Here is a 24,059-nt window from a genome sequence, read left to right on the forward strand (position 1 = left end):
TGTTCTTTTTTTTTTCTAATGGTGTTCGGGGCCTTGTCTTTGCAAAGCCGGGAATCCTGCATGAAGAAAATCCCGCAGTAAAACATTAGTAATCAACGCATTATTTTTTTTCTTTTTTAACTCACCCTTCATTGCCGAGTGATCGTGGAACAAGGCGATATCGTATTTCCGCTGTTCCTATTGCGCCGGTGGGCCGCCTAATTACGGCTATTAATTAAGTGACAAGACGAGCGGCATGCGTGCTTCGTGGCGATTATAGGCATGCAGACCGACCAGCTCCCAACCACGCGGAAAGTCGTTCTTCGTATCCGCTCGGAATTTCATTCCTCGGCGCAGGCAATGCGGTAAAGCGCCTGTTGTTGTTTGCCGGCTCATCCGTCGCTTAACATGTTTGGTGCAATCCAGCCCCCGCCACCCCCTTTTCCGGCTCCGATATCCGATTCCTTTCTTCGCGCGTTCGAAACAGCCGCACTCGTGCTTGTAGGGCGGGAAAAAAAATGAGAAACGAAAAAGCAGTTAAGGAAGAAAGACTGTCGCTCCGTGAACGCGACAACGCTGTTACGTTTCACGCTGCGCGCGCCATGCGCGGAGGGCCTGCAATTAAAATTCACTCGTAACGAGCTTCACACATGAGCCCAGCGCGCGCTTTATCCGCTCCTTTATGCGTGTGCGCCTGCCAGTGTAGTTTGCGTAACTCCGTCGCCATTTTGCTTCCCTTGAGAGGTCCCATTTTCTTCCCCCCTTTCTTCACTCTTCCCGTTGTTTTCTTTCTATATTTAATAGGAGCGCGTGTTGTACGCGTTTCCCTTTCCCGGCCCACCCCACTTTTCCTGCGGCAAATGATAGCCCCCCGGGCAGCGCGCCGGAGAAAACTAGAATCAACGCGAGAAAACGCGCTTTCGGTAGCATTTTCTTTGTCTGCCCTCGCCCTCCGCTCGTCCCATCATAATGCTCGCGTATATAGTGCGCCTGCGGAGTGAGGCTTGGCTGCTGCTGCGTCGTGGCTCGGTGAATGCGGGATGGCCGACGCTAAGAGGCCCTCCTCGGATTGCGTACACTCTCCATGCTTCGAGCGCTGCTCAATCTTTAGTTTTTTTTCTCATTTCCTTCCTTTTTTTTGAGTAATGGGAATTATATGCAAAGCAGCGAGGCTGTGTGTTATTAGGCTCAATTACCATGCATTTTCTAGATGGGACGGAACGGACGAAATTGGTATCCACCTACGCGCTCACTTCCTCTCTCTATTTCTCTCTCTGCCTCTTCCTTGCACATTTCGACTTTCGTTCTTGCTAAATTGAAAAAGAAAAAAAAAAACGTGGGGTAGGAGAGGGAGGAGCGATGTTTATTGGTATACGCGTCATTTTTTTTTTTAACCTGACCGCCAGTTATCCTAATGGCATAATTTACATGCCGCTTTGCTCTTTGTTTCATACCCGCTGTAGTACGAATCGTGCTTGTAGTGCTTGGAGGACACGGAGCAGCAAATTCATTAAGGATTCCCCGCAGAGAAGGCACGCAATTCTCGGCGCACGGCGCTAGCTGCGGTCAATTTTTCACCGAGTCCACCCCGGTGGAGCAGCGTTATAGTTTTCATACCGGTGGCGCTAGTATAGGTTACTACTATTAGTTACAAGGCGATTAATAGTGCATGGTTGACTTGTGCGTCTTAACTAGGCCCTGCAGTACTTTTGTCGCCATTTACGTTATCACAATGCTGCTGTTCGCTTTATTTTTTTTTATTTTTTAGTTCATTGAAAACATAGAAGCCTAATCGCCATGGAGCGGTGACCGCTAATCCTTTTCGAGAGAATTCCAAAAAATGCGAAACGTTTAAACTTGAAAAGAGGATAAAGCAAAGAATCCTACTGAGTCTTTCACCGAACCTGTTGCGCATAGGCGCCGTCTGTTTCTTCACTTTGGTTTCAACCTACGTTTCATGTGACGCGGTAGACCACGCATGGAAAAATTGCGTGCGAAAATTTTGGCCTCAGTTGCTGTATTGTAACGATGCGAGTTGAATAATTCGACTCGTAAATCATGTAAAATGTGAAACCTTGACACAGCTAGCTTGGAACTGTAACGTTTTACTACCGCAGACGTTTTAACACCACGTCTGAACTAGCTAACCGCGCCATCCGCCGTGCATCTGTCCCCTGGAGTTTCGTCGGCTTCACACGCCATAAGTGAGATTTCCTCTACAAGTGGCGCTGTTCGATAAACCGCTGGTGGCGCCACACGACGGCCTGACGGTGTCCATAACCCCGCTACTCCACGTTACACTCATCGCACGCGTTACGGCGGCGGCGGCGCACAGTAATGCGCGCAGTTCTGTCAAGGCATTCAGATGCATTCGGGATGGTGCAACCGCGGTTGAACACCGGTGCCATATTCGAAGACGACCAGCTTCCTTGCCCTCTTCACCCGCCGCGATGGCTGTACGGTGTACTGCTGAGTATGCGCGAGGTCGCGTGATAGAATCTCTTTGTCACTGCGGCAACATTCGAATAGGGCCCCATGCGAAAATTATCTCGTGCAATATAGATTTATGCACGCGTTAAAGAACCCAGAGGGCCGACGCTAATCGGTAACATGTATCTACGGCTGCCTCACGTGGCCCGCATCAGAGCAAACAGCTTTACTGAAAGCGATAGCCTCGGTCCGCGGCCCCTCGGAGGAAAAGGGTGCTTATAGTCGTGAGCCTTAGAGATGTTGGAGCAGTGCCCTTATGATGTCTAGGTAGGAGTCAGCGAGCCGCTCCTGCAAGGCCGCAGGCATGATTTTAAACAGTTCTAGTGTTCTGTTCCGGTTGAACGCTCCCGACTGGTACATGATCGCATTAGTGTTCCAATGATGTGTCGCGACCATCACGCCGTATTGAAGATAAGTATGTTTGGAGAGTTTTTTTTCTATAGCGCTAATTCCTTCCGCGAGCCTTCTCTGCAATACAGTCTATCAAAACTGTCTACTTTCGCACTTCTTCAGTCGTCTCAGCCGTGAGAAGCTGCACTGGCGAGCAAGCATTGCTTCGACGGGAAGCGGAGGCGAAGATCAAGTGCACGGTGATTGCGAGATCGAGCCGCCCCTCTCCGGAAAAGGGGTTCTTCCTCCGAGGGGGAAGGTTGACAGCGTGTAAGCACAGCCGACAGCGCCGGAGACGCTGTTGAAACTGTCACAGCACAGGACTCGAGAGTGAGACAACCCTCCCATACGCACGTGCCTGCTTGCGGCTCTCGGAATCGCTGGCCGTGATGCGCTGCTGGAACATTAATCAGGGCTGAGCTGTAATTAGGGAACACCATCGCCACCGAGGAGCACGCGGATAGACCGAGGTAAGGAAGACCTCCGCTGCGCGACACCGTCCCGTGCCGGTCGTGCGTGCGTGATCTCGCGGGAGATGCATGGATCATAAGGAGGGCGCGGTGTCACCGGTAAATAACGCTGGTCGAGCGATACCGACGTCTGACGAACAGAGCTTGCGACTTCTCCAAGACGCAAATTGGCCAGCATGCCTCTGAAAGCTATCCCATGGAAGGGTGGCCATCCTGGACTACGTATGTGAAACGTTGCAACTTTTGGAAGTTTTGAAGTGAAAAGCGCTAGCTAACGATAACGTAAGACGGGCAGGACGCACGCAACCAGCAGTATACGAGCGTGCTTGTCGAGGTGCATGTGTCGATCCTTTCCGTATTTGGCTCTTGCGGCACTGTTGCGCATTTCACTTCAACGTGTAGAACCAACCAGCTTGTTGAAAGTATGTTGATCGATGCGCTTCAACGTACCAAAGCATCACTTACAAAACGAGAGATGTTTCGCATTCTGCATTCTGTCTCTATTAGCGCGTGTCTCCTGCAGCTCGGAAACGAGCACGTCACCTCTTGCTCGACAACAGAGTGCTATAGCCGCATAGCCGCCGCGGCGGTCGCCCAAATCGCAAGGATGAATATTCGACCAAATGATAACAGATTAACAGCCAGTGCACAACAGTCCGCTGCGCTCAATGCGGATACGAGAGATGCGCTTGACCCATATATTCTGAACATGTTGTATTATAATTCAACTAAACAGCGCATATTCCAGAAATACGTTTGGCGAGGTCATGCTTTCTGTACGGTGCAAAGAAGCTTGGCTGCTCTTTAGAGAATCATAGTACCTCTATTCTACATATGCGATACGTCACACTCGTGGGGAAATAGCCAAATAGTAGCTCTTTTTTCGATATCAAAATCTTGTGCAGCCTAAAAAGTAGCCAGGTTTCCATACAGTAACAAACCTGACCAACCGTGGCACGAACTGCTAAATCGCCCCTCGTGTCCAACACCTGAGGCGGAACATTTGCGAAACAAAAATGCGAAAAAAAAAGAAAAAAAAAAGCGGAAGGCGTCGCTCCCTACACGTGCAATGTGTAGAGAGAACGGTGATTGGTCGTCATTCCTTCTAGAGCGCAGCAAAAAGAAAGATGTAATGAAGCGCAAAATTGCTAAGGGCTCCATTTTCGGTGATGGCTTCTCAGAATCATTTGAGCTACAAGGGATCGAGTCTGTCGAGCCAGGCACCCTGCTTCTGCGGTTCGCTTCCTCGTGGTCGGCGCTCTTAATGACGAAGTCCTCTCTTTTTGCTCGCTGTCGCATGCCCGTTGATGCACATCCACGAAGCGTTCTTAGACGAGCTCTTGCCGGTGGCCAATTTTCGTTAACTTGCACCGCTATAGTAACTGCCTCGTGCTGTTCTTGCGGCGCTGGATGGTGACGTCGGTGGGCCGAAGACGATGCCATCTGTGAGATTGGTCAAACATATATACGAGATATCGTTACGTGCCTCAGTCGTATCGGAGCGCGGTTTCGCATCGGGACGAAAGGGAAACATCCAGTTTGGCCATAAGGACAGTCAGATCCGTTGCAGTATCCATTCATAAAAAACAGGAACATGCCGGGGCACTCTCAGGTGAAATAAATAAGCGGTTCGCATTTTGCGACTTTTGGGATTCGTTGCTCAGTGGTGATTAATTGTAGACGCGCCGCAGTGGGCCGCGTTTTCTGTGGTCGACGGCGAAATGTGCGCACTCTTTGTCGATACCGCCGCTGGCAGAGCTTTGGTCCGTCAGTCACACCGCGGGCTTTTGTCGCTGTGGTCGCATCGTCGTCAACGATAGCCGCGGTGCGCGTCAGCTGCAACCGCGCCATTGACGTGTCTGCTGCGGTTCGCCATACTGTAGTAACGCTGACGTCGTCGTCGAGCGCGGTTGGCGCTGTATAGCGGCAGAGATTCGGAAGCGCGTGGGGATGGCGGCGTCGGCGCCCCCTTCCTTTGTGTTTCAGCCGACGACGCCGTCCCCGTTGTCAGCGGCCTGTCAGCGCCGGGCGGCCGCCGCTCGTAGGCGATAATTAGGGCCCGACACGTGGCGACCCGCGTTGCTGGCTGCCGCGTACACGCCAGTGCTTCTTCGCGCGTTCGCTTCTCGTTCAGAGCTCGTTGCCGATTTTGCGGGAGGGCTTGGCAGCTAGCGCGCCGTTCCAAAGGACCATTGTCAAGAACAGCGCGGCAGCCGGTGCGCGGGCTGGGCGGCTGCGAATTTCGCGCGGCCGGACGCACTGTGAGAGGCAGGCGAACTGCTGCGGTAGAAGGGTGTGTGTGTGCGCGCGCGCGCCCGTCGAACGACCGGAGATCCCGAGCCGGAAATAAGTGGTCTGCGAGCGGTGATGGGGAAGCAGGGCGCGCGGTGGCAGAGCTGTTGTGTGAACAGTTCGGCGGCCGCGGTTGGCTGCTGTTGTCGATACACGGTGGCGCTGCAGCGACTGGCTTCGCAGTTCAAGCTGTGTGCGAAGCGGCAACTTGTTCAGGGGAGCGCAGGAAATAAAGAACGGGTGATTGCGTATGGCCAGCGCTGCCGGCGGTACGGGCCGCTGAACCGGAGCGTTCGAGAAAGTCTCTCTTTTGCCCGTTTCTCGCGGGGAATCAACATGGGCTCTTTATCGACTGTGTGGATTAATGAAGTGTTCGTACAAATGCATTCGTCTAGAGCGCTGGGATAATGGTGCGTAGCGTTCCACTTAAACCAAGAAATAACTTCGAGTGTTGAATGTTGTGAAAATTTGGAACACCCACCAGCATTCACAGATGAAGCTCCTTCCTTGTCGCTGTAGGAATATAATTGTTGAAAGGCTTAGCGAAGTGTGTTTGCAAAGCCTTTCTTGAGCTGACCCTTTTCGGATAGCGCGTGTTTAGTTTTCTCATTAGTGCGGCTGCTCTCATTAGTGAGGGGAACTGGGGAACAGAACTTCGAGTGCAGGCCACGAATGGTCATCGTAGCAGCGATCCTCTCGCCACCAGTTCGAGTAAGCGGATGCCGGCGCGGTAGCCATTGAGTAAAGATTCTTACAGAGAGAAGTTTTGTGAATACGCTTTCAGGTTCCTGCAACACCAGTATATCCGGGAACGAGGCCGATATTTAGAGGCTCGGAAATGGTGGCTACCTAAGGGCACTGATTTGCATGCCGTTGTCCAGCTGCCTCTGGTGAACCTGCGCAGGCGTACATTTTCTGAACGTATATGCCGCGTCTCTGAAAAATCCAATAAAAGAAAGCGTGCCACATTAAGCGAGAAAGTAGACGAGAGATCGGCTGGCACATAATATTCGCCATGTGTTCGCACCGGTGGTGTGATACATGCACCGAACGGCGACGTACGCGTTTGCTACGTAGGCTCGTTCGGCGATAGTCCTCGCTTGAGTTAACGTCGTCGCTCGTGGAGGCATAGAGGCGGCAAAACATGCAATAGCAGCCCCGGAAGACCTTATGAAAACGCCCTCGAGGGGTGCGCGTGCGTTATAAATACCGTGGCAAAGATGGCGACACTCTCATCTCTCTATATATACTATATATAGCCGCTGCACGTGTGCTTCTTGCTTAGAGAGCGGCGCGCACCCGGCCTTTCTCGGGATTCGCGTCGCTCGATCGAGCTAATTCCTCCTTCTCGCTCGAAGGCGAGATGGAGCGGCGTCGAAGGGTTCGGGCCCTGTTTTCGACGCTCGCATTCGCGCCCGCCGTCAGCGCCACGGATGCTGCATACGCTGCGCTTCTTGTTATTGTCATCGCCGGCGCATCTTCCACGCGTGGGTTGCGAGCGAGGGCGTCACGCCTTAGCGGCGCGAATCCTGCATGCTTGACGGCCACCGGGAGCGCCCCGCCGCGTGGAGAACCGGCGTGTCACTGCTGACGTGCGGAATGCAAAAAAATAAAAGCGAAGCTGGCATGATGAGGCAGAGAAGAAGAGACAGCGCGCGAGCGCATATAGGGATTCGATGCTTGGTCGTTGGTTGATGCGCTGTCGCCGAGGCCTTAGGGTCGTGTGTGTATATATGCATGCGCGCAGAGATAGCACGCGTGGCCACGCTCAGCCACCTCTAAACGCACCGCGGTTATGGTCGCTCTCCGTTCGCCACTCCACAATATTCTTCGCGTTGAAATGTGCTCGAGTTGCTTTGACATTTTTTAACTTCGCGTTGCGTCTCGACGAGGGCGCTCCCGGACGCGCCTAAAAATACCGGTGCCAGGGACCGTAGCGTTGCGACGACTTTCGAGCGAGCCCCCCCCCTCTGCCAATCAAAGTTTGTCATAAAAAGCGTCGGCGGCTGCACACCACGCGAGGACGCAGCGGCTGCAACGACGTTGGAAGCAGCAGGGGTCGCCAAGTTTACTCTACACGTTACGCGGCTTGGCCGAGGGACATCATTTTTGATTCGCAGATAGCGGTGGCGCAGCAGTGCTCGAAGGAAGGCGGGGGAGAGGGGCGGGTCTGGAAAGTGCGGAGAACCACTAGCTGTGACCGAACACGTTCCGGCGACATTCTTGGACTAATGCCAACACAAGCGACGGGCCTGTTCGGCTTCAACGTTGCGCGACACCCTGTGCTATATCCTCGTGAAGATGGCGCATTATTTGTGCGATTATTAATGTCATTTCACACAGGTTGTGTCTGTGTACACACTGTGGGGTGCGTTAGCGGTGTTAAAGAAATTTCCTGTGTAGATATTGAATTATGAGAACCTTGTAGCCAGTAAATACGATATTTTCTGACATGGAAAATTTGTTTAACGCAAGTCGTGCGATATAGATTCTTCTGTATCTGTATCAGTGTGTCTGCTCGCGCGTCTTCTCTCAGGGCTTTGCTGATGCCGTTACGACAATTCGTTTTTCTGTCATTTCTTCATATAATATGTGATAGTAGTCTCGCTGGCTATTATGACATATAATATGTCATAATATGTCATAGCCTACTTGTCATAGTAGACGTCCTTGTCTGATGCCTAAGGTACACCATGATAGTTGTTGTATGCGAACAAGAAACAACGGGACTCACCGATTTACGTACCTCTAAAAACTTAACATGATTCGGGCACAAGAAATTGTAAGTACTGATTAGTGATGGCACTGGCTTCGTTTATTTGGCTGAATGGTGTTAGGAATCGGCTTGATATTTTACACAACGGACAATGAATATCTAGACCTCTCTCTTCCCCTCCCTCGTACAGTAGCATGTAGGCGAATACATTTACACCGGCAAACCTCTGTGATTTTATGCTTATCTCGTATCATGAAGGTATATCCTACCATGCGTAGCGTTACACCAGTGATACAGTGCAGACAAATCCGCAGACGCCGCTGAAGTATAGCTAGGACTCGAAGCAGCAGCAATAGAGCCACGCACTTACATCTATAGCGTGCATTAACAGCTGCCCGGGTTGTGCTTTGTGTAGTCGATTGCCGATGCGGACGGCACGAAGAAGGAAATGTTGCTTTCGGATCAATTTCGGCTCTTATTGTCTCGCCGTTGAATGTTCCGCTGAAATCTTTCGCTGAGGATTGAACGCCTACGACAAAGGCAGCGCAGAGTTGCAACTCTTTGCGCTTGTGCCGCAGCAGCGGAAAGTGCTACCGCGAGTCGCACTTTGCCGTACGCAACCGGCGGGCGACCGAGTAAGAAGCGTGTGACACGGAGTGGACGAACTGGAAGTAACGAACGAGAAGGGGCTCTGGCTGAGATTCTAGAGCCAAGCGCCCTTCCAGATGCCCGCACTTTTCGCTTCTTTCTGGCGTTTCGCGCCCTTTGCCGGTGCCGCTCGGCGCACGCAGACTGCTCCGGCGAATACTCCTTCACAGCAGAACAAAGAGCTTGCGTCCAACCTTCTTCGCGACTCTACCCGCCCTCCTCGTTCGCCCCCCCCCCCCCCCCCTCCCCTCCCATCACGTGCCTCCTTCGGCGTCAGCCCGATGCCTCCATTAGAAAGCGTGCTGCCACCGACTAACGGTAAATTATTGATCGAGCGTGAGGACGGTACGTGTATCCCCCCCCCCCCCTCCCCCTATAATAGAGATCCCGGCCCTTCTCATCTGCCGAGGCGGAAGAAGGCCAACAGCGAGCAGTGTCACCGGGTCTGGTGCTAACGCTGCGTCGCGCGCGTACACTCTTGCTGGAGCCAAGAGTGTATAGCGCGGTGTTTCCGAGAAGGAGCGGGAGGCCGGCAGGTAAGTAGGCTGGTACTTCTCGAAAAAGCGTCCCGGCGTCGGCGTCGCCGCCGTCGTCGTGTTACCAGCAGTGCAGCGAGCCGAGTGAGCAACGTCGTGCGCTCCCTCTGCTTGAGCCGAGCTACAGCGAGCCCCTTGGCCTCTCTCTGGCACGCACTTACCGGGCGTCTCCCGCGCGGACGTGCCCTGGCGCCGTTAAGCCTCTCCTCGTTGTCTCCGGCTTCTTCCGGTCTTCGGCTCACTCTCTCTCTCTCTCTCGGCTCTTGCTCGCTGCCACTGCTTCCTTCGCCGGACTATACGAGCGAGTGCGCTGAAAGTTTCATGGGGTCGTCGGTAATTGTTTCGCGCAAAATCGCTGTATACCCGCGCTCACTTTCCTTTTCTGTAGCACCCCTCCGTTCCTTTCTGTTCGTGTTACCTGCGCGGCCTTTTTCTTGCGCCGTCGGGCGCGGGTTTTCGGTCGCTTCTCCTCCTCTTGCTCGGTGTTAATTAGGAAGCAGGCGCGCGCTTGACGAACCTGTACACGGGCGCGCGTGGCGAGCCTTCGCTGGCTGCGTCGTGTAGTTACGTGCTGATCCCCTCTGTCAGCGAGCGGCTTCTTTTCACTCAACCAGCCCTTATAGTCTTCGTTGAGAGGCTCGAGTGAGCGGGAAACAGCGTACGCTGTAGCTGGTGCCTGCCACTGGAAAGCAGCGGTGAATGTCTCTCAGGCGCACGGCCCCCTGGAATGCCGTTCCCGGTGGTGAAGTATGTCCTCTTCATGTATACTTCGGTAGCGGCACCAGTAATTTAAATGTAGCTCATCTTCGAGCAAGTACCGTGCGTTGACAACTATTGATGCGCTCAATAACATTATGCGGTCGTTATAACCTCTGCATTTATTTATTACATTCTTTCATTTCTTGATTCGTTCAGTCGTTCACGTATTTACTTTTCTTCGCGTCTTTATTAATTAATTCATTTTTTCGCGCGGCCGTCTAATTGTTTTTGTTTTTCGTTGAATAATTCATCTTTCCATCAACCCATTCATTAATATTTATTTCGTCTGTTCAATAGTGTGGTCGTGCTTTCACAGTCGCTCGTGAATTCACTTTTAAGTGATTAATTCGCTCTTTCATTTCACTTTATCGTAATTTTTTATCTTGTTTCTTTCCGTTGTTTCTCACACTCTGAAAGGAGTTACCAGCACTTGCCTTGTCCCACTCCAAATACAGAAACGAGGAACTTGCCACGAGCGCGGTTGATACACCATTCGGGCGACTTCGTACTGTCCCTGTTACGTGCAAAAAAAAATGCTAATAAAATAAACGGGCCGCTGCCCGACTCCGGCCGCAAGCAGGTTCTCCTCACGAAGAAAGGCGTATCCTCGAAGCGCCAATGCGTAACACGAGCGAGCGCAACCGAGTAAGCCGCAGCAGTGTTTTTGCCACACGGCACGCCTCGCAGCGCTGGTGGTGGCGCCGCGGAAGGGAGATCGAGCGGGCTGATTGCCGCTTCGCCGTATCCTCATTTGCAGCGCTGCCCGAGCGTCGCGGATGCGCGATGGGAGAGGAGGAGGCCACGCTGCGAAGCACGTTGCAGCGCATGCGCGACCAGCCCTGTCTGCCTCAGCAAGAGCGGCTCATTCAATTTGCGGGAGGCAGCTGCATTCTCAGTCCGGGGTACTTTCACTATATTGCGTGATGTAACGTCCAACGCGACCTCTCGTTGGAGCGACGGGCATCCTGCAAGCGGCGTTGGCCAGCGAACATGCAGTGAACGTGATGTGGACTGTCACAGCTGTCCCCGATTCGTCGTCGGCGCGAAGTCGATCGACGGGGTAGACAAGCTGGTTGGTCGTTCCGTACGCAAGCGAGCACAGTGAAAAGAGTCAGAGTCGGGAGTAAACAAAAAAACAAGATATTTATAGGCTGATAAATACACACAAGTTAATAAAATAACATAATAAAAAAAACACAAGACAGACTAACACACCTGAACTTAATCTAGCACAATGATGAAGACAAATAAATACGAGCAATGAACAGTAGATAGAAAAAATGAAACAGTGCGAGGATCACATACACAAGAATACACTTAACAGTTATTGACTAAAGCAAAGTTCCAATGAAAACAAAAAGAAACAAACGATGTCATACGCGTGGCCGGGCAGCAGCAGCAAGTCCATAAACCATGAAGTCGACGCACAAAGCTTTCCCGAAGAATGCTGGTGGCCGATCTTGTCGAGGTGGATGCGAATTGCAGGGCTGGGTTTCCCGGGAGTCTAGATTGGACGTCTTCTCTCAAGCAGGTTGAGCTAACTTGAGGCGAACTACCGTGAGCTTCGTTGCAGACGCTGGTTTGACGTCTCGTACGTCAACAAGTTCCTCGGAGTTCCGACGTGGCCAGGCGGCCCAGGCGATACTGGACGGCACTAGCCCCCCAACGGCTTCTCAGCAGCGCATAGGTTCAGCTTCTAGACTGATCAGCAGGGCCCAAAACATGCGCTTAAATAGCCTCTCCTTTCCCTAGTTCCCTAGGTAGGGAAACTGCCGCAACGTAGCATTCTCCGAATTCAGCTCTCTTAGCTCCCAACAACCGATCCCCTCCCCCTCTTGTTCCCCCCCCCCCCCCCCCATATTCCGTTTGTCTGCGCTTTTCATTTCCTCCTTTAACTTACACATTGCAGTAACCGAATGAAAGTAGTTGAAACTGCCTTTTAGTATAAGGGTTCGTAGTCACAGGCTAGGCCCTCAGGCGTATTTCTGTACGTTGTCGACGCAAACGCCAGTTGCGATTTGCCAGCAGTCTGCGAACATTGCCTTCCACCAGCTAGTGCACTCCATACCATCTGCCCATTAGGAATCTACAAACAAGCGAGTTTCTCGGTACATTGTATCCTCACACTGGGGTTAGGCTCACGAAGAGCGGCAATTGTACGAACAGTTTGTCCTTTCAGCAAAAGAAAATCACGGCTTTTCGCATTGCGCCATCGATTTACTTGTGCACACATATCACGCGGGGCGCTAACTGCCTAAAATTTAGGCGCCCATCGCCGGCGGCGAAGCTCTTCTACCCCCCCCCCCCCCCCTTACCCCTCTTTCTCCGTTCTCTTTTCTGATTGAGCTACGCGAAAACTAAGAAGTCAGAAAAATAACGACGAACGCAAGAATGAAAAATTTTGCCGCTGCTTCCGAAATTCTGCTCGAGCGCCCCGCCCCGTGTGTAACGAGCGACATTCGCGAAGGAAATGAGAAGGCCAAACAAGGAATTACGACGGGGAAAGGACGTTGAGAGGAGGAAAGTAATGTAAAAGAAAACACGATAGAGGAGCGAGAGAATAAAGAAAGGAATACGCGTATGCGCTGCGCCCTGCACCTTGTGTGCTCATCGGCTTCCTTTTCATAACGCTCCGCTCTCTCCAACTTACGCCATCCTCCGACTTCTCTCTCCGTGCCGACTTCGTTGATTGCATTCACCGCTAGCTGAGCTCTCCCGCATGGCACGCTCGCTTTGCGGGCCAGTATGCGGGCACGCGAGTTCGCGACAGTGACTGAGGTACCGCACTTTTCATTTTCTCCTTATTTCTGCGTCTGCCCCGCTTCTTCTTCACCGTGTTGCGTAAGAGGATAGCCATCGGTGTCGAGTGAAGGCAGGGGGCAGGGTAGGGTGTGTGTGTTGGAAGGATGAGGAGGGGTGGGGGGGGGAGGGAAGACGGTCGCATCATTTCCCCCGCGGGACAAGCTTTAACAAAGCCGCCGCCGCCGCGGTCCCGTGCGAAATTCCAGCTTTATAGCGGTGCAATGCGGTTTTTCAATGTGCCCGGCCGTGCGTGCAAAGCGCAGGCGCGCGCGGGTTGGTAGCGCGGGTTGGTAACGACGGCGGTCCTGCCACTTCTCCTCCTCTTCCTCTCCGATCTGAACCTTCCCCACTCGCGTCTGTATCTGCTCTGCTGCCTTCGACTCGTGCGTCGCTGAGAGGCCCTTCTTTTTACGGGGTGATACGCGCTAGCCGGGCCGCTTATAAGAGGCCCACTGTTTTGTTGTGTAATTTTTTCTTGAGCAACAACACAATTTTTTGTTGGGTAATGTCAGTGCAAAGAAGTTTACAATTTTGATTTCCCCTGGCTTTTTGATCATTTCTTTTTTTTCCACGCTTATAGAGACACAGTGGTGGGAGAGCTTTCATTTATCTGCCCCTAACGCGAGATGTTGACATTTTTGCGGCGCAGCTGCGCTAGATCTGCAATATTTTAAGCTCATTTGGCTCCAATAGAGAGAGGGAGGGAGGAAAAGCAGGGAGGTTAACCAGAAGCGAGTTTCCGGTTTGCTACCCTGCACAGGGGGGGGGGGGGGGATATAGGGGTTGGAAAGAGGGCAAAGAGAGAGAGCAGGTAGCAGTTATTATTATTTTTTAGCTGATGTAGAGTATTGTATCACGTAGGATAGCTTGTTACAACACTTTATATGCTGCTGTCGCTGCATTTGCAATGCTGCTTTAACGGAATGCTGGCAAAAAAACAAAAAAAAGGACTGAAAATGGCGAGAAATGTATACAGACACAAAGCAACACTGATTAGAGGAAGCGGTAGTCTCGAATGTTGTCATTTGGGGCACGGGCGCGCCGGTTTCTGCCTTGCTGCTTTGTCGGCGTCTTTGGGTTAAAGTGTAGTTTTGGGACAAGTGTGAAAATCAATCGCATAGAATTTGTCGCGCAAAGTTCGAAAAAAAAAAAAAGAACTGCAGATTAGAAGATGAAGGAGAGAGCCGTTGTTGCTTTTTATTTGGCCGCTAGGGGGACGTGCTTTACGAATGCAAAGTCGTGTGTCGTGAAAACAGTTCTTCTCTGCCCGATGTATTAGCAATGCTACAGCGGAGCTGTCTTTAGCGCGCCATATTTGCTGTGTTATTTCGCGATTAAGAATGGTCTTTTCTGCTGTACATCCATAAGTGGGTTGCGCGCCTATACATAATTACTTGCACTGCTGGACGCCATCAAATCTTATAGTATTCCCGAGTCGCGAATTATTTATCTAATGTGCATTCAGATTAATTTGATCACATTAGAGCTTATGCTGCTGATGCGAAAACTTAAGCTGATCTGTGTTCAAGTGCTTGGTGGAATTTCTCAAATCAACGCCAGTTTTGAGATAGTCACCTCAAGATCTTTTACGCAATGCATGACTATTCCATGGTGTTTTCATAAAAAGGTGGAGGGATATCTCTAAAACGTAGCTATCGGCTGGATCCTAATGTAGGATGCTGATCTACTGTGATGGCAGACTGACTTCAGTTTCGCAAGTGCGTCACGTATTTGAAGAGAAAGAGAGAGAGAAAGGTAAAGGAAAGACAGGGAGGTTCACCAGAGGTTTAATGTAATGAATTAAAATATAGCCATTAAATTAGCCACTCAGCGTTTGAGGCGTACTTACTTATGTGCGTCGGCCAGAACAATATCTTGCAGGAAAAAAAGTCTGTTTTATTTTTATACGCAGTGCTTGTCAGTAAGAAAAAGGTTGCACACGTGGAAGCGAGTGAGGAAAACAGAGAAGCAAGCAAAAAACAAATACTGTTACTTGTGCGAGTTGTCTTGCTTCTCTTTTTCTTAGTGCCCCGCCACAGCCAACCCTGCCACAATCGCTTTCCGGGGCCCGTTTTCGTGAAAGAACTGTCCGAAACACACAAACAATGTAGAATAATTATTCGCAACGTTTCGGATAAAATTTTAATGTACGCAGCCTCCTCTGTGTTTTATTGCGACCACGGACCGTCGAGGGTACAGTCTGAGCAACATCTTCGACGGGTAGGAAGGGGTTGTGCACGTCATCTGTACCGTAGAAAAAAAAAAAAAAAAAAAAAAACGCGGCCCGCGCGAGGTGATTCCGCAGCGCTGTGCCGGGCCCCGTCTGCGATGCTAAACAATGGGTCGAGGCGGTACCAACGGACGGCCGGTGTCGCATTCTCTGACGTGTGCTGTCTGTGTCGTCCTCTCGCAGATGGCGGCGCCGACTGGAGGCCGGCGTCCGCGTGGTGTCCGTGACCACGCTGTCGTCGGCGGCCAAAGCGACGCGGGGCGTCTTCGTGCTCGGCGATGGGAAGCAGCTGCCGTCGCGACTCGGCATCGCCGGCCCGTCCGTCGTCGCGTCATGCAGGTGAGTGCCGCTGCTGGCCAGCCCTATTCTCTCTCTTATTAGATTGGCGTGGTCGCCTACCACGCCGGAAAAAACGAGGGGGGGGGGGGGGGGAAGGAAACGCTAAGAAAATTTGCTGAGCTCGAGCTCGCCGTTTCGTAGCGGACAGTTCATTAAAGGCGCACTAAATAGATACACCGAATTAGTTGACGCTGATGACAGTTCTCTTTCGAAACTCTATCTTCGTTCATTTCGCGGTACGAGTTTGATTATTATGGATCAAATTATTGAGGGCCAACACGGCGCCTGTGTGTCAGTTTGACGTCGTGGATTTCAAGGCATGCTCTCCGATTTGGGCCGTTGTGGGTGCAGTGAGAGTTCTCGAAACTTGTTAGCTTCGGCCTTTGACAGACAGACAAAGAACTTTAGCTTCAGTCTTTGGATCAATTGGAATAGAGTCTAGTTCCTCTTAAACCGATAAAAATTTAACTAGGCTCGAGCAAGCGCCATAAAAAGTCATGATGTCACAACGAGTTAGTGTCCTTTCGTTGCGTCTTTACTGGCTCATCAAGCTGGCTCCTCTCATGGTAAGAGCGGCTTTTCTTTTAATTGTGGAAGCTTAATTTACTATTACAACTGAGCCTGTTTTTCTCTTCGGGGTCCGTTTAATGAAGTTTGAACGAACCTATGAAAAACCAACTTGTGCCGGAACTTAGAGAAGCGCAGCCGTCCCTGGAAGCTGGATATTTCCGTTCGGCGCAGTGTAATGCAATGGTTCTTCTTCGCTGGGAACATTCTACAGTCTAATAGGTGACCACGTAGAAGGATACCTCCTTTGTAGTGTGCTGCGCATAATTATGCACTTATTTGCTGGTATCCGCGTCCTTTCCACATCCCTCAGATTGTAGCGTACGCTTTAGCAAAGCTAACCTCGAAGGCCTCGGGTATAGCTTTCGACATGTAATAAACGGCAAGATGTTTTACATTAAAGTTGTTTTTTTTTTCAATCGACACGCCTTCTTGTTGCGATTGCATAGTTTCAACGATGAAAAGCGTGCCGCGTGCTGAAGCTTTTGCTATAGATCGTACCTAATGGCGCTTACACCAAATGGCGGTCATACATTTGACCGCGTGCTACACTTGAAGGCGTAGTACATGTGTAATCGTTTGTTTTATATCTATGTGGCTATCTCATAAGTATCGTTCACACCATAAACTTTTTCCTCCTGTTTTTAATTTCTTTCTTTTTTGTGACTAGATGCCTTGGTATTATTCCACTAGTCACGTTGTTTCTTGTAACTGACACTTTAGCTCGTTCACGTTGACTGTTAGATGCCTTCGAACCCTCTTCATTTTTTTTATGCTGATGGAAAATGCTATTCTGTTGCATCTCACATTTTGATTCAAGCGCCATCTTGAACAAAACTTGTACGCAGAATTAAAAAATGAATAAATATATATGTAATTACGTATAATTAACGATAGGCGCGTGTACAACATTTACGGTTGCAGCGAACGGCCTTGCGATCCATCGAAACATGTATCGTTAGAGCAACGCCAAGACACAATTGTTGTCCTTACCGCGGCTTCCTTCTAGAAACACTCGCATCCATTAAATTGCAGGATGCGAAGCTCTGGTTATTTTGTGCTTTCGGAAATATTGACCGAAGAAATCGGAGAGAGAAAAGAGGGAAATTCGCTACTAAAAAGTAAAACAGGTTCGCTTGAGTCAAGGTGTACTAGTATATTTCTCATCTGCACAAGGGGTTGGAGGACATAAGACGAATGTAGCTGATCATGAATAGAAGAATATGGAGTGCTTATTTCATTTAATTGCATTTTATTTAGTTCCATTTCACATATGGGGCGGATTCGAAATAACCTAATCACGTGATCGAGCGACTTGGAAGGGCCTTTGCAAAGCCACGAGTCCAGTATACTTCAGTGCAATTAGTCGAGAGCAGTCTTCATAGCAGTTCTTGCGGCTGTGCTATTACACCACACGGAAGAAAAATAAAAAAAAATACTCCATCTCCCGCTAAGGGAACCATGTGTGGATGCGAAGCAGCGGGGAGATGGTTAGCTTGAGCGGGAGATGGTTTCGCGGCCGAGCGCTCATCGCGGCGCTGCACAGGAGAGAGAATGAGGCGCGCGCGCTCCGTCATTTTCATACCGCGGAACTACCGTGGCGCCCCCAGCGGAGTATGCAGCTGTCGCACCACCTGTCGAGCGCGCCGCTCCGGATTCCTAGAGGAGAGAAAGGGGTAGGGATCGTAGGAGAGGAGAGAGAGGGGAGGGGACGCGCATGCGCTGTGGGGATGTGGCACGCGGGCGCCGCTCCGTAGAGTATTCCTAGAGGAGAGAAAGCTGGGAGCGTAGGAAAGGAGAGAGAGGGGGAGGGGACGCGCATGCGCTGTGGGGGTGTGGGACGCGGGACAACAGACAGAGCCGCCGGCAAGAAATGCTCCGCAGTTAAAAACAAAATGAAGAGGAATACCGTCTCGATTCGTTTGAAACATGGTTGCCTGTTCACGCGTTCCGCCGGAGATGTCGGTGCAAAGAACGCTAACCTTCCGAACGCGTCAATAGTTCACAACATGACCAACGTGAGAACTCGGGAAAGCGAGAACTCATCCCATACGGCGGTTCTTCAAGGCGCTTCTAAGCGCGTCGACTCGTATTGCGACCCATAGCGCGCAGGCGACTGGCTCAAGACCGTTCGCGTGCCCGGATTCGACACGGCAAAGACACGCTGTCAAAAATCTGGGGAAAGGGGCAGGATGAAGGAAAGGGCACTACGCTTATCGCGGCCAAATGACACCGCACAACCCCCGCGGCCGGGTAGGAGGAAAGGAGAGCTCGCGACGAGAATGGAGAGGTCAGTCGGGGCCCATTTTCTCGCCTCGCCGGCGTGTTTCGAGTGTAGCCAGCGGCGCCGCGGCTGTGGATTTGCCCCCTCCCCCCCCGCGCCCTCCCCCTTAGATTCGGCTAATCCACTCGAATCGCCAAAGCCGCACCGCTTCGTCGCGCTCTGGCTGCGTGCGTTTGCGTGTACGTTTGCGTGCCGCTCGTGTTTGCGGGGGTTTGCTTCGGGCGCGCTGCCGGATTTAGGGTGTCGCCGCAGCAGCCGCTGCTTACGCGATGCACTTACGGCGGTGACGGCGGCGCCGGTGCTTACTGCACGTCGCCTCCCCCCAAGCCCCTGTTCCCTTACGGCGATTTCCATGTTGATTGGTTTTTCCCTCTCGTCCCTGAGATCTGAGATCCACTTGCGTGCCTGGGGGGCTGCCGGCGCCGCTTCCCGCGGACGTTTCCCGCGCTGAACGCAGCGGCGTTATCTGGCGGTAAGGTTCACCTTCCAGTTTTCCCCCGAGTTCAGAGCGCATGTTTCACTCGTTCGTTCTTTGTTTGTTTGTTGGTTCATGGTACGAAGCGTTCAAAAGATATGCTTACTGCACTTATTATCTACAGTCGGCCGCAGAAGTTTACGGGACACGTCTTCCATCCACCTCGGCAAATCTGAATTTCCGCTTCATCAACGTTAGGCGATTCTAATTGAAGGAATCGCTGTTTAGTGGGTTGGAACTATGAATCCGAGGCTATGTGCATCTGATTTCACGGGAACGTAGCCTTTTCGCAAATCGCTTGTCTAAGCTTTTGTGACCGACCGCGCAATAGAGACAAAAGATAAAGAGGCAACAGAACCTTCAGATCTTGTGAGTCGCTGCCATTGAATTCCCTGGTTTTACCTGGCGTTTGCTTCCGCTTAGTGTCTCTGTATAATGCTGTACTTTTTGACGACGGCCCGTGGGCGTGACGATTGAGGCGGGCGCGCGTTTGCCCCTACAGATTAGCTGCTTAAGATGACGCCCTCAGCTCACCTGCTCAGAGCCAGTAGTACAGCTACCTGAAAACCACAATAAACTGCAGCTGAAGATGGCATTTAAAAATAAAATTGTGTGGATGATACATCGGTGACTTCCTCAATTCATCATCATCAGCCTATATTTATGTCCACTGCATAACGAAGGCTTCTTCCTGTGATCTTCAATTACCCCGGTATTGCGCTAGCTGATTCCAACTTGCGCCTGCAAATCTCCTAACTTCATCACCTCACCTAGTTTTCTGCCGTCCTCGACTGCGCTTCAATTCTCTTGGTATCCATTCCGTAACTCTAATGGCCCACCGGTTATCCATCCTACGCATTACATGGCCTGCCCAGCTCCATTTTTTCCGCTTAATGTCAACTAGAGTATAGGATATGTCCCCGTTTGTTCTCTGATCCACACCGCTCTCTTCCTGTCTCTTAACCTTAGGCCTAATATTTTTCGTTCCATCGCTCTTTTTACGGTCCTTAACTTGTTATCGAGCTTTGTTAACCTCCAAGTTTCTGCCCCATATGTTAGCACCAGTAGAATGCAATCATTGTACACTTTTCATTTCAACGACAGTGGTAATCTCCCAGTCAGGATTTGGTAATGCCTGCCGTATGCACTCCAGCCCAATTTTATTCTTCTATAAATTTCTCATGATCAAGGCCCCTGTGAGTAATTGACCTAGAGAAACGTACGTCTTCACAGACTCTAGAGGCTGGCTGGCGATCCTGAATTCTTGTTCCCTTGCCAGGCTATTGAACATTATGTTTGTCTTCTACATATTCATCTGCAACCCCATTCTTACACTTTCTCGGTTAAGGTCCTCAATCGTTTGTTGTAATTTGTCTTCTGCATATTCATCTTCAACCCCACTCTTACACTTTCTCGGTTAAAGTCCTCAATTGTTTGTTGTAATTCGTCCCATCCCGGCCGCGGTGGCCGCATTTCGATGGAGGCGAAATGCAAAAACGCCGTGTTCTTGCGTTGTAGTGCACGTTTAAGAACCCCAGGTGGTCAAAATTAATCCGGAGCCCTCCACCACGGCGTGCCTCATAATCATAACTGGTTTTGGCACGTAAAACCCTAGAAAGAAGTTGTAATTCGTCCCCATTGTTGCTGAATAGGACAATGTCATCTACAAACCGCAGGTTGCTGAGATATTCGCCGTTGATCCTCACTCCTAAACCTTCCCAGTCTAATGGCTTGAATACTTCTAAGCATGCAGTGAACAGCATTGGAGAGATTGTGTCTCCTGCCTGACCCCTTTCTTGATAGATATCTTTCTACTTTTCTAATATCTACAAGGATTGCACAGCGACCAAGGTTGCTGTGCAATCCTTGTAGATATTTGCGAATATATTGCACGTATGCCTCCTGTACTCCTTGATTACGCAATGCCTTGATGAGTGCTGGTATCTCTCAATTACTTCCTCAATTACTCTTCGTAAAAGCAGAGCTCTTACAGCGCACGTAGCCGCAAGCTGGCTGCAGTGGTTAGGTTGTGTTTAATTATCGTTTTTGAATGCAGGAGTAGGGGGGAGGGGGGGAGGCAACGTTTCGAAACAGCACTGTGCGTTAAGATGGACGCCGTAGTGGACAGCTCCGAATTCTGACCACCTTAGTTTCTCTCTCTTTTTTACCTGCACCCAAACACGACAAACGAACGTCCTTATCAGAATGCAGTCGCCGCCACCGCGAAATCTTCCCGTTCTGCATATCAAGCTCGCCGACACGGCTCTGTGCATCCTAAAGAAGGCTTTTCTATCCGATCATGTCCTTCGTCGTGCAGAGTAGCGTGTAGGCGACTGGTAGTGTGTATGACACGCCGTCGTAAATCCCCGGGTTTCATTAAATTACTCTCTCTCTGTCGTCTCCTTCTGGTTTTACATGTACCTTGCATTGTGCTATATACGGCGTTGATTTAGGTAGGCTCTCAAAGCACGGCCTTTGACGCGATAAAAAGAGAGAGAGAGAGGAACGTAAGTTTCCTGAACAGGTAGACACGCGTGGGTAATCGCTGCAGCTTATAGGCGTTCGGTGTTATAACTGCCCCTCGTTCTGGCGAAATAGTACAGCCGTATAACTCGCAAGTTCGCCGCTCGCAGCAGCGGCAATGCCAGTGCTTGAGCACTACTGCAGGAAGCAAGCAAACACTGAAAAAAAAATCGGGGTAGCTTGCACTTAGTGGCGCAAGGATAAAGACACAGCGGAGCTGGTCGGTTCATAGCTGGTCCTGGCTATACGAAGTGATGCTAAGTTATACGCAGTAATGCCAAGTGATGCTAGTTATACGAAATGTATAAGCATTTCCTCGTAGTCCGTGGCATCGGGAAACGCCTCGCGAAGCACTTGAGTCCGAGCACACGTAGGGGAAGTGGGGCGAAAGCTATGCACTGTGTACGGGCGGCGCGCAGCAGATGACACGCCGGGATGACGTCACGGCGCATGCTCAGTAGCGCGCAGCTGGTGGGAGCTTGGCCGAGCCGTCGCCAGAGGCGCCTGCTGCAGTTACGGACACCGCCAGCGTTCGGCGCTAATGCGGGGAAACGGAGAAGCGCGGATGACGTCTGCAGCACCTCGGCGCGTTGCCTCGTTGGCGCTGCTACAATTTGTTTCTCTCTCTCTCTCTCGCTCTCATTTTCCCTTTCTCTCTCCCGAGCATAGCGCGCGACGCGCGCACTCTCTCACGCTCTCATTTTCCCTTTCTCTCTCCCGAGCATAGTGCGCGACGCTCAGCGAGGTGGTTGCTAGGCAACTTATCTCCACCTAGCGGATTTCCGCTGAACTATTACATCATTGCTAGGCAACGCAGTGGCAGGCGGCACACATTACGGCCGGCTTAAACAGCTCCGCTGTTAAAAAGCCAGCCTGTTCCGTACTAATCGCATCGCTCTGCAGCTACACGGCGCACGCGTTTGAGCGAAAGTTACTCCTGCACGCCGGTGTAGCCCACTGCCTCTCCCTTGAGCCCGCTTCTTTTCGGGCTAGAGGATTAAAAGCGCGAATCGCGAGCGTGTACGCGCCGTGGCCGGCGCGAGATTGCGGCGCGCATTAGGATGAGGGCGCGCCGCGCCCAGCTTTTCAAAAAATTGCTCCGTTGGGTAGCGAACCACGCCGCGGTCGCTATGCCAGCCTTGGTTCTCTTTGTCGCAGGTCGTTTGAGGCGGTGGCCTAATTGGCTTTCTTTCCCAGCTGCGGTGGCGGGATGCGGTGTACGTGGCCCGTGTACGCTGGCAATTTGCGACTGAAAATGTTGTGGCTTCTGTAACGGCGAGGGAAGCGGCCCTTGAGAGCTCCGTTCCGTTGTCGTCATATAGCGTGCGCTTATTGTGCGTTTATGCGGACGCCTCCCTTTTGTGTACTCTCTCCTTCGCGCTCGTTTAACCGAGCGAGCAACACGCGTTGCTGTTTGTTTTGTGATCTGTCATTCGTATTGTTCCTCTTTGTTCCTCTCCCCTTCCCTCTCTTTTGATATAAAGAAATGCTGCTTTGTGGAGGCGTGAAGAAAGGGCGTTGTGAAAGCGGGTTGTCGTACAATTGCGATCAGAGAACGCATTTCATGAACGCCGAGAATAGGGGGTAGAAAACTGTTGCACTGAAGTGATATTATCTCGACTACACAGGGTGCCGCAGTCTCTATAAGACCAATTACCTTGTCGCGTGGGGCTCTTCTCGCCTCCGCTGCAGGGTAAAACGGCACTTACGATCCCCGATAGCTGCGGCTGTCATTGTGCCCGCACCATTCGAACCCTTTGTCGCAGGGATTCGGCCCCAAGCGAAGCTCGCTCTTGAGACGTCGTGGTTTGGTCACGTGATCTCCTTTGGGTAGCCGAGGGGACAAGCACCCGCCATATACGTGCTTAGTGGCTACGGCGGTCAAAATTAATCCGGATCCCCCTCCCCACTATATACGGCGTGCCTCATAATCATATCGTGATTTTTGCCCGTAAAAGCCCAGAATTTAATTTCATTTTTAATGGGACAATCTGCTTGGGGGAGGCTACCTGAGACTTCTAAAGGTATAGGACCCACGCCGTTGGGTCGTTTTGTGAGATAAGAGACCCATTTTTAACCTTGGATGAATCTGCATCGTCCTGCAGAATTTCTAATAAAAGCAAAACAAATGCTCCCCAGAAAGTTCGGGACATGACTGTCTCAAATAACTTGTGTTGCTTCTTTTCGCATTGTATCTCAGAAGGCAGACAGTAATTTGTATTGGTATTGGCATTTATTTGTATTTATTGGTAGTAATCAAACATAACGTCAATTCGGTCGCGGGCGCCCAATCAACTTTAAGTCAGCGCGCTCAGCGTCGACGCAGCGCCATTGCGTGCCGCCTGCCGATAACATCTGTTTTAATGTGCCTGGTCTGTGCGTTTCGCTCCATAAAAGCCGTTTCCCGCTCTTCTCGTTTTCTACTTAAGTAATATGGCGGCCTCCTTGGTGCACGGTCGCCCGTGCCTTTTAATTCTGTGCGGGAGGGCATGCAGCACAGTTGAATGCGTGGGTCGCGAAATCACTTGCGATAGGGTGTGTTTGAATTCCGCTTTTTGC

At 51.2% G+C, this 24,059-nt stretch overlaps 1 protein-coding gene across 1 annotated transcript in view; it reads left to right on the forward strand.

Annotated features, from left to right (window-relative positions):
* LOC119441447 (uncharacterized) overlaps nucleotides 1-24,059 on the forward strand; it is a 405,033-nt gene that overhangs the window by 94,726 nt on the left and 286,248 nt on the right. The window contains exon 2 of the mRNA XM_037706064.2: nucleotides 15,496-15,651. The gene's annotated coding sequence lies outside the window, so the exon portion shown is untranslated. The remainder of the gene's footprint in view (nucleotides 1-15,495; nucleotides 15,652-24,059) is intronic.

This window comes from Dermacentor silvarum, chromosome 2 (genome assembly GCF_013339745.2).
Source record: "Dermacentor silvarum isolate Dsil-2018 chromosome 2, BIME_Dsil_1.4, whole genome shotgun sequence".
In the NCBI taxonomy this organism is placed as follows: Eukaryota; Metazoa; Arthropoda; class Arachnida; order Ixodida; family Ixodidae; genus Dermacentor; species Dermacentor silvarum.